The 11,332-nt window shown below is 43.3% G+C and overlaps 1 protein-coding gene and 1 pseudogene across 1 annotated transcript in view; one reads left to right on the top strand and one right to left on the bottom strand.

Annotated features, from left to right (window-relative positions):
* Positions 1 to 11,332, top strand: part of SMYD4 (SET and MYND domain containing 4) — a 68,218-nt gene that overhangs the window by 8,722 nt on the left and 48,164 nt on the right. The gene's annotated exons all lie outside the window — the stretch shown is intronic.
* Positions 8,112 to 8,555, bottom strand: LOC106733764 (Golgi-associated plant pathogenesis-related protein 1 pseudogene; annotated as a pseudogene).

Raw genomic sequence — 11,332 nt, 5'->3', positions numbered from 1 at the left:
AATGGACACACAGACCCGCTCGTAGCTATTGCATTCATCCAGGTGAGAGATGGGGTGACGCTAATTTGACCCACAGTGAAATGGTTGAATTCTGAGGTAGATTCCATAGTATGTCCTGACAGATGGGATGTGGTGTGTTAGTAATAGTAGTAAACAAATCAAATATGGCTGTAGAGATTTAGGCCTGAAAGGCCAAAGACAGTGAGTGAAAGAGAAACACCTGGGGAGGCCGCACGTGGAGCTGTTTTGGGAAGGAAGATCAAGGATTCAGATATGTGTTTTAGGTGTCTGGCAGACGCCCGGTGTGGGAGAGAGGCCTGGAATAGACATACAAATTTGGGAGTTGATGTAGTATTTAAAGCCATAAAACAAGGTAAGCAGGAGTGTAGCTGCATATTACATGTGAAATAATTTGAGATTTTCTTTCCTTTTTTTTTCCTTATATTGGCAGAGGGCCTATGCACTTGCAGGGTGGGTGGGGGGATAGTTAACACCCTGATCCCTTTTCCATTTCTCCATCCTGTAGGGGTTTGGGCATGCCTGCTGCACACATACCTGGTATGTTTTACAAGCCTCTGAACCTGGGATTCAGACTGTATCAGCTCCGTAGAATCCAGCTCCCTTTTTATTTTTTTTTTTGAGAGGTTTTTTGTTTGTTTGGGGTTTTTTTTGCTATAGGGCATGTGCACTTGCCAGACAGACAGAGAGAGACAGAGAGACAGAAAGCAAGAAATCATCCCCCAGGGGGGATGGCCATGCCGCAATCCCTTCTCCTCCATTCTCCTCTCAGGATCTTGGGCACGCCCGCACACGTGCCCGGCGTGAGTTTAAGCCACCGGGTCCAGGACACAAACTGCGGTCAACTACGTGGGAGTTCAGCGACATAGCCATTACACTAACTGCTGGTCCCAGAATCCAGCTCCCATTAACCACTAGGCCACCAGAGTGGCTCTTGATATTTTCCCTTCTACTTAATTCATTTTACAGATGCTAGCCAAGAGTCACTAAATTGATTTTATGACCCACTGAATCATGACCTATAATTTGAAAAATGTCTAAACCTTTATAGGATCTATGGATTTCCTTGACAGAATTTCCAAAAATGATAGGAAAAGGCTGGTGAAAACTTTGGATAATAGGCACCGTTTTCCCAAGATAAATTTATGTAGTTTCCTGACAGCGAAATATAATCAAGAGGAATCATAGCAAGTTTGGGTACACTGACAGGAGTGTAAATTAAAGAAGAGCATTTATCTGGTCATTTCATATTGGAGTTCCTCAAGACTACTGCTTGGGTTTTCTTCCCTTTTCACTCTGTATTCTCAACTCAGGTAGTCTCATTCAAACCCTTCATATCAATTACCTCTTGTTTAGTGATTACTCTTAAAATTGTATCTCCTGGGGCCAGCAGGTGGTGTGGTGGTTAAGGCACTGGGCTCCTCCATGGCCAATGGCAGTTCATGTTTCAGACCTGGCAGCTTGAAAATAATGCCGACACGTGTGCATCCATGCCCAAAATCTCAGGAAGAAAATGGGGGAAAAGGGATTGCGGTGTGGTCATCTCCCCGGGAGGTGATTTCTCAGTTTCTCTCTCTTCTCTCTCTAGCAAGTGCATGCACCCTGTGGCAAAAACCGTAAAAAAAATAAAAATGGGAATCCAGCAGGTGGCGTTGTGGTTAAGACACTGGACTCCCACATGGCTGACCGTGGTTAGAGCCCAGACATAAAGGCTTGCTTTTTAACTTTCCCTGTCTCTCTCTTTCTGTCTCTCTTTATTCAAATTTAAATAGTAATAATACTGATAATAAATAAAATTAAATAAATTTTTAAAAATCCTATCTCCTGCCCTGAGCTCTCTTCTGAGACTCAAATTTCTCAGTCCGGCTGACAATATAAAAGTCTCAAAGATTCTTGAAATTCGGTATATCCAAAACCAACCTGATGATCTGGCCCTCAAATTTAGATTCTCTTCCAGTGGTCCCTGCCATGGGGAATCGTACTGCCTTATGTTCCGTTCCTAAAACTAGAAACCTAGGAGCCATTCTGTATTTAAAAAACAAATTCATGTCTGCCTCTCATCTCTGTCAGATCATCTGTAATCCCTTAGTGAATCATACCAACATCTGTGAAGTTGCTACCAGAAACCTTGAAGTCATGCCTGACTTCCTTCTCCTTACACCCATATTAAATCTATTCCAAAACCTTGTCCTTTGTAGTACTATGAATAGTAAGTTTCTTCCCTCCTTTCTTTCCTTTTTTTTTTTTTAGATTTTTGCTATAGGGTGTGTGTACTTGCTGGTGAGACAGAGAGAAATAGAAAGTAAGAAATCAGGGACCAGCAGTTGGTGTAATGGCTATGTTGCTGGATTCCCATGTAGTCGACTGCGGCACAAGTCCCGGACCTGGTGACTTAAACTCAGTCCGGACACGTGTGCGTGCATGCCCAAGATCCTGAGAGGAAAATGGAGGAGAGGGGATTACGGCATGTCCATCCTCCTGGGGGGTGATTTCTCGCTTTCTGTCTCCCTGTCTCTCTCTGTCCTTTTTTTTTTTTTTTTTTAAGAATTATTTATTTACTTAATTCCATTCATTATCATTATTATTTTTTTTTTTTTAATTTGACCAGAGAGAGAGGGAGAGAGAAAGGGAAAGCGAGAAAGCAAAGCACCAGGTCCGGGACTCAAACTGGTAGGCCATGTGGGAATCCAGTACCTCTAACTATCATGCCACTTCCTGGCCCCATCTTTCTGTCTTTCTGGCGAACGCATGTGCCCTATAACAAAAACCTCTCCAGAAAAAAATAATACAGTAAAAAATTACTAGATATACAAAAGGACATAAAAAGGACTGATGTTCTAGAAAAATAAAATAAAATTAGAAACAGATCAACTGATGTCCACATATAGGAGTTAGTACTGAAAAAATTTAAAATGATGAGCCTTGGGGCCTGCAGTGGCATGGTGGTTGAGGCACTGGGCTCTCACATAGCCAACTGTGGTTCAAGTTCTGGACCCAGTAGCCCAGAAATCACAACAAATGAATAGATAGATAAATAAGGGACTGTTAAGAAAGATAATAACTACGGGCCTGGTCGTGGTGGCACGGTGGCAGCACACCTCTGTGCAATGCTAGGGCCACATGGAAAATCAGGGTTAGTTTCCCAGGTCGCCCTGTATGTGTCAGGTGTGCAGGCATGTGCTTGAGAGCTGGCCTGGCTCGGAAAACCGGGAAGAGATTCATGGCTTGAGACCCCGTCAGAGGTGTTTGTCTTTCCCTGTCTCTTTCTCTTACAAAATTCACGAAATAAATTAATGAACTTTAAAAAGATACTATGATTAATACACTTAAGAAAATAGAAGGAAAGATGAACAGTGTAGATGAAAAGACAGATTGTACTTTAAAGAGTTATTTAATATCATTTATTATTATTATTATTATTATTTAACCAGAGAGAGAAAGGGAAAGTGAGAAAGCAAGCCTCCAGGTCCAGGACTCAACCTCAGTCAGCCATGTGGGAGTCCAGTGTCTTAACCACCATACCACCTGCCAACCCCAAAAAGATAGATTTCAAGAGATATTAGAAGCTATAAAAAAATAATTAAGTAAACTTCCTAGAACTTAAAGGTACCATAATTGAAGTTATGGACTCAGTTCTTAAGGTTGATGACAAACTGAACACAGTGAAACATAGGATTAGTAAACTGGTTTATAGGTCAGTTTAAAAAAAAAAAAAAAAAAGGCAGGGAACCAGCAGTTAGCGTAATGGCTATGTCGCTGGACTTCCACGTAGTCGATCGCATTTTGCGTCCAGGACCCGGTGGCTTAAAACTCACGCTGGGCGTGTGTGTGTGCGTGCGTGCCCAAGATCCCGAGAGGAGAATGGAGAAGGGATTGCGACGTGACCATCCCCCCTGGGGGGGTGATTTCTCGCTTTCTGTCTGTCTCTGTCTCGTAGACACGCTGACCTCGATAAAAACCACTTCCAAAAAAAAAAAAAAAAAAGGCAGCAGCAGCAGCATGGGGAGAAAAAAGTGGAAAAAAATAGCACAGCACATGAAAGAGATGTGGACCCAGTCGAATGGTCTAATATGCTTTAATTTTTTTAATTTATTTAATTTTATTTATCATCATTATTTTTTAGTTTGCTGTAGGGAATGTGTACTTTCCAGAGAGAGAAAGGAAAAGTGAGAAAGCAAGCCACCAAGTCTGGGACTCAAACTGTGGTAGGCCATGCGGGAGTCCGGCACCTTTGCCATCTGCTGGGCCCCTAATATGCTTTAATTGGAGGCTCGAGAGTAAGAGAGTGGGGCAGAAGCAATATTCTAAAGAGATGACCTTAATATTTCTGTAACTGATTAAAGACAGCAACCTACAGATTCCAGAAGGTCAGCAAATCCCAAGCAATATAAATATAAATAAAACCACGTCTAGGGACATCAGACTCAAACTATCAAAAACTAAGAAAAAGGAAATACTGAAAAACAACCAAATGAGAAAAGACACATTACCTTCATAAGACTAAGCATAAGACTTTGAGCTGATTTTTCAACTAACCTATGGAAAATGGAAGAAAATTGAACGATAAATTTAAAATGCTGAAAGAAAAATGAAAAATCAAAACCTTGTTGGGCCAGCCGATGGTATAGTGGTTAAGACAGCTAGATCCCGCATGGCCATCCAGGTAGTTTGAGTCCTAGACCTAGCAGCATGGAAAACGCGTGTGTGCATGCCCAAAATGCCAAGAGGAAAGTGGAGAAGGGATCACTGCTGCTTGGCCATCCCCCCTTCGGGATGCCTGCGCACATGCTGGCTCTCACACTCCGTCTTCCTCTCCCTCCTCCTGACGAGTGCCCTCACCCTGTGGCAAAATTAAAGCCAAACGAAAAACCAAACCTTGTCAACCAAGGTGAAAAGGTGTCAACCTAGTGAAAATACCTTTGAAAAATAAATGCCAATAAAGTTTTTCAGACAAAAATATCTGACAGACTACATCCAAAAATCATAGTTGCAAGAAATACCGAAAGAAGTTCTTCAGGTTAAAGAAAAATCATCTTAAATGGAAGCATGCAGGTGTAGGAAGGAATGAAAATACCAGAGAGGGTAAATAGATGGATTTTTTTTTTAATCATCTAAAATTATGATGGTAATCATGTTTTATGGGATTTAAATCATTTAGAAGCCATATAGCAATAGTACAAAGAGCAGGATGGGCCAATGGAGGTAAATCACAGAGTTCTTGTCTCGTTTGGGAAGTGGTAGTGCTTGTAGTGATGAGATAGATAGTAGTAAGTCAGGGATTCTTTTTTTGTCATTTTGTTTGTTTGTTTGCTATAGGCCACTGCCCTTGCTAGAGAGAGAGAGAGCACACACACACACACACACACACACACACACACACACTCACACACACACGAGGGGTGGCTATGCCACAGTCCCTTTGACACACACACACACACACACACACGAGGGGTGGCTATGCCATAGTCCCTTTGCCTCCATTCGCCTCTCAGGATTTGGGGCACACCTGCACATGCGTCCAGAGTGATTTTCAAGCTGCTAGGACCCAGACTTGAACCATGGTCAGCCTTGTGAAAAGTCCAGTGCCTTAACCACTACCAGCTGGCCTCAGAGGAAACTTTCATGTTTTACTTTATTAACTATTATTTCACTCTTTTACAATGATAACATATTTATAGCTTACGTTTATAAAAAATTAAAATAAACAAGTATAACCCTAATGATACCAAGTACCTGTACTGGCAAGACTCAAAACTGAGCTCATTACTGGGACCAGCGCTTGGCATAAGGGCTATGTCGCTGGACTCCCATATAGCCAACCGTGGTTCGAGTTCCGGACCCAGTGGCTTAAACTCATGTTGGGCACATGTGCGTGCATGCCCAAGATCCCGAGAGGAGAATGGAGGAGGAGAGATTGCAGCATGGCCATCCCCACTGGGAGGTGATTTCTCGCTTTTTGTCTCTCTCTCTCTCTCTGTCTTTCTGGTGTACGCACACGCCATATAGCAAAAACATCTCCAAAAAAAAAAAAACTGAATTTATTATCTCATTCGCCATATTTGTGTGCCTACTAAGTGACGGGCACTGAGCTAGTGCCCAGCACAAAGATAAAGACATCAACCTTGAACTTGAAAATGCATGCTTAGGGACCAGCAGTTGGCGTAATGGCTGTCGCGGGACTTCCACATAGCCAACCATAGTTCGAGTCCGGACCTGGTGGCTTAAACTCATGCTGGGCACATGTACATGCGTGCCCAAGATCCTGAGAGGAGAATGGAGGAGAAGGGATATGGCATGGCCATCCCCCCTGGGGGTGATTTCTTGCTTTCTGTCTCTATGTCTCTCTCTGTCTTTCTGGCAAGTGCATGTACCCTATAGCAAAAACCTCTCAAAAAAAAAAAAAGAAAAAAAAAGAAAGAAAGAAAATGCATGAGTGTGTTTTGTGTGTGTGTGTGTGTGTGTTTGTTTTTTCGTTTTTTGGGGGTTTTTTGCTATAGGGCACATGTACTTGCCAAAGACAGAGAGGGAGAGAGGGAAAATGATAAAGCCTCCCCAGGGGGGATGACCACACTGCAACCCCATCTCCAGGTTCTCTCAGGATTTTGGTCATGCACACATATGCACCCAGGATGTTTTTTTTTTTTTTTCTTTTTCTTTTTTTTTTGGAGAGGTTTTCGCTATAGGGCACGTGCGCTCACCAGACAGACAGAGAGAGACATAGAGACAGAAAGCGAGAAATCATCGCCCAGGGGGGATGGTCACGCCGCAATCCCTTCTCCTCCATTCTCCTCTCGGGATCTGGGCACACACGCACACGCGCCCAGCGTGAGTTTTAAGCCCCCGGGGCCGGAACGCGAACCACGGTCGACTACGTGGGAGTCCAGCGACATAGCCATTCCGCTAACTGCTGGTTCCCGACCCAGGATGTTTTTCAAGTCTCTTAATCTAGCACTAGAACCATGCAGTGAGCCATGTGGGTTCCTCATGGTTGAGCTGCCTCAACAGTGTATAATATTGCTGGTATAATTGTATCACAATTTACTTATTCTTCATCTTATTGATGGACAGTCAAGTTACTTCTAGTTATTTTAGTTTACAGATACAATTAATGCTGCACTGAATGATCTTTATGTGTGTTTTTTTATACATATTTAAGAAATTAAGGTAAATTCTTAGACAAGGAATAGCTGCATCAATGGTTATAAGCAGTTTCATTGGAATAGATACTGCCACATTGCCTTCCAGGAAGACTCTCCCAGTTTACCATGAACAGTATTCAGAAATCTCTTTCTTGTATCTACACCAACATTAGAAAACAACAGTCTTTACTTTTGCCAACTGTAAGGCAAACAACAAAACATCTGATTACTAATGATGTAATGCTCTTTTTCTAACAGTACAGATCATTTGTATTCTGTGAATTGCTGATTTGTATCCTTTGCCCATTTCTCTAGTGAGTTATGTCTCGTTAATTTATGGGAAATCTTCACAGGTCTGGCTACATCATTCGTTGCTGTATGTGTTACTGATTTTTCTCCTACTCTGTTATCTGCTTTTGACTTTATTTAGTTGTCTTTTATAGGGTATAAATTGTGTGTGTGTGTTTTAACTTCTATATAGCCATATCTGTCATTCTTTTTTTTTTCACATTTAAATGAGGATTTAATACTCTTCGATGTCTACCAAAAGGAGACTATAGTGCATGAAGATCTCATAAAATGAATGTCACTTCTCGACATCACAAATGTTTGGAATACAGAAAGTCTAGGGATGGATATAAAAACTAAGAAAGATACAAAAGAAGTATGCTTTAAAAGTAAACAGAAAAATTAAAAATCATTCCTTCTGCTCCTCGCCCAAATCCAAGGAATGGTGGTCTAGGTCATCAACAGGGTGAATGCATCCTAGGCTTGTTCCTTTAATAAGGATGAGCTCACACCGAACTGTGTATCCAGGTGTGTACAAGACATGCTCGCGCACATCGCACACACCAGCATGTACACCCGCAGGGAAGACGCAGCTGGGTTTGTGTTGTTTCGGGCACGTGATACCCACTTTCCTAAGTTTGCCACCTTCCCATCCTATCTGACAAATTACTTCTTTGGAAGCAGGACATTTTCTCCAAAGCAGCCCTGATGGCAGTATCTGGCCATCAGAAAGGACGGCCTGACACTTGCGGATGCCATCCCCACTCCCATCTTTGTATTCTTCCAAACTATGGCCACAAAGTGTCCAGTCCCTGAGGTGAAGCCCGGCTGCTGGAAGTTGTAGTTCTTGACTTCACGGTACCTTCTACCAAGCCACCTCATCTCCTGTCTGATGGCAGGATGCTCAGGCCAGGTTCTCCTCACCCTGGCGGGAACTGGGCTCTGGTTTGTGATTGAGGGTCCTCATGCTGGCCAGGCCCTCGGAGTACTGCTGAGCCTCCCGGTTGAGCTTCTTGCAGGGTGTCAGTGGGGGACTCCGTGTTGATTCTGGTACTCCTTGTGGGCCTTCAAGACCTCATGGTTGAACTCTTTAGAAGCTGACTTGCCCATGGCCGACTCGGCTTGCTCTTTGGCTGCAGCTGTGTTGAGCTCCCTTGCCCGCCCTGGCCACCCAGCAAGCCCAGGAGAGAGCCGGACAGCTGCAGCCCTTCACAGCACCTGCTGGCCCCACAAGCAATTTTTTTTCCAGAGAGATTTTTGCTGTAGGGCATGCGTACTCGCCAAAGAGACAGAAAGCAAAAAAATCACCCCCCAGGAAGGATGGCCACCCCACAGTCCCTTCTCTTCTGCTCCCCTCTAGGGATCTTGGGCATACATACACATATACCTGGTATGAATTTCAAGTTGCCGAGTCCAGGACTCTCTCAAGCCTCCTCCTGCCCCAGTCTCATAATTAGCTAGGATCACACACATATGCCTGGTATGTTCAGGTTGCCAGGGAGCCAAACCTGGGATTTCCATGTGCTTTCCAGCCTCCCAAGCAATGGCTCTGTCTGGCCCTTACAGCGGGCCCTTGCAGGGTTTTTTTTATTATTATTATTTTATTCATTTATTTATTCTTATTATTTTTTGAGAGGTTTTTGCTATAGGGCGTGTGCACTCGCCAGAAAGACAGAGAGAGACAAAGAGAAAGAAAGCGAGAAATCACCCCCCAGAGGGGATGGCCACGCCGCAATCCCTTCTCCTCCATTCTCCTCTCAGGATCTTGGGCGCACACGCACACGGACCCAGTGTGTGTTTAAACCACTGGGTCCGGGACTCGAACCGCGGTCGACTACATGGGAGTTCAGCAACATAGCCATTACGCTAACTGCTGGTCCCCTATTTTTTTTTTCACATGAGTTTTGCCAGAGAGAGAGAGAGCAAACTGCCAGCTTCGGGACTCGAACCATGGTTGGCCATGTGGGAATTCTAGCTCCTTAACCACCACACTACCTGCTGGCCCCAGGCCCTTGTAGTTTTGTTTTACTTTTTAAAATCTTTTTTTAACTTTATTTATTTACTTGTTTTATTTGACAGGAGGGGAACAGAGAGAGAAAATGAGAAACAAGCCACCAGGTCCAGGACTTGAACTGTTGTCGACCATGTGGGAGTCCAGTGCCCCTAACCACCACATCACCTGCCAGCCCCTGTTTTACTTTTTAGCTCTCTCATCTATTGGCAGTTTTTTCCCTAGCTTTGTTGAAGTTATAATTAACAACTAAAAATTATATATATTTAAGCTATACAATGTGATGTTATGCTATAATTACAGATCTACAATTAATTTTTTTTTTCCAAATAGAGTTTTATTTTTGGTATAGGGTTCATGTGCTCACCAGAGAGCCAGAAAGAGAGAAATAACCTCCTGGGGTGAAGGCCATGCCACAATCCCTTCTCTTCTATTCTCCTCTCAGGATTTTGGCAAGGGTCCTGCGTGAGCTTTTTTTTTTTTTTTTTTTTTTTGATAATTATTTTATTTAATTTTATTTATTTATTCATTCTTTTTTAATTTGACCAGAGAGAGACATAGCAAGGGGGGGGGGATAGTGAGAAAGCAAGCCACCAGGTCCAGACTTGAACCGTAGTCAACCCTATGGGAGTGTCCAGTGCCTCAACCACCATGTCACCTGCTGGCTGAGTCCAAGACTCAACAGTTGACTACATGGGTGTCTAGAACGTAACCATTACGCCATCTACTGGTCTCATCTACAATTAATTTTGCATGAGAGCATTCTAACTTTTTTTTCCAGATAGACAGTTTTTCCACAGCATTTACTGAATGGCCCATCCCTTACTCAGTGTTCAAAATGATACCCTTATTAAATATTAAATTCCATTTTTTTGAGAGGTTTTTGCTCTAGGCGCTTGCGCTCACCAGACAGAGAGAGACAGAAAGTGAGAAATCACCCGCCGGGGAGATGGTCACACCGCAGTCCCTTCTCCTCCATTCTCCTCTTGGGATCTTGGGCACGCACACACACGTGGCTGGTGTGAGGTTTAAACCACCGGGTCCTGGACGCGAACCGCGGTCAACCACATGGGAGTCCAGCGACATAGCCATTACGCTAACTGCTGGTCCCAAAAATTAAGTTCCATTTATCTATGAATTTATAAACTCTGTATTTGTGCCCAAACCAAAGATTTATTTTATTATTATCATTATTATTATTGCCAGCAAGTCCTTGCACTTGGCACAGTGAGAGAAGGAGAAGGAAAAAAGAACCCCTCAATGGGGCATAGTCACTCCAGTTCTTTATCCTCCATTTCTCCATCCTGTGAGGATTTGGAACACTCAAGCACATGTGCCCAATGTGTTTTTCAAGCCGCCAGGACCAGGATTTAAACAGTGGTCAGTCATGTGGAATCTAGCTCCTTTTACTAGTAACCTACTTTGAGGGCTAGCCCCTCAAAGAGTTTCAGTTACCATGATTTTGTACTAAAATGTTGTAACTTTTTTCTTTCAAGTAACAGAAACCTATTTCTTTTTTTTTTTAACTTTTTTTTTGAGAGTATTTTTGCTATAGGGTGCGTGTGCTCACCAGAGAGACAGAGGGAGACAGAGACAGAAAGCGAGAAATCACCTCCCAGGGGGGGATGGACACCGCAATCCCTTCTCTATTCTCCTCTCAGGATCTTGGGCACGCACATACATGCACCTGACGTGAGTTTAAGCCACCGGGTCCGGGACTCGAACCATGGTCAACTACATGGGAGTCCAGTGACAGAGCCATTACACCAACTGCTGGTCCCCCTATTTATTTTTTTAAAAGAGAATTATTTTTATTTTGTTTATTATTATTAAATTTGCCATAGGGCACATGCGTTCACTAGAGGGAAACAGAGAA

This window comes from Tupaia chinensis, unplaced genomic scaffold (genome assembly GCF_000334495.1).
Source record: "Tupaia chinensis unplaced genomic scaffold, TupChi_1.0 Scaffold144899_1, whole genome shotgun sequence".
Lineage (NCBI taxonomy): Eukaryota > Metazoa > Chordata > Mammalia > Scandentia > Tupaiidae > Tupaia > Tupaia belangeri.
Note: the sequence above shows the minus strand (reverse complement) of the source record. Positions and strands in the feature narration are given on the sequence as shown.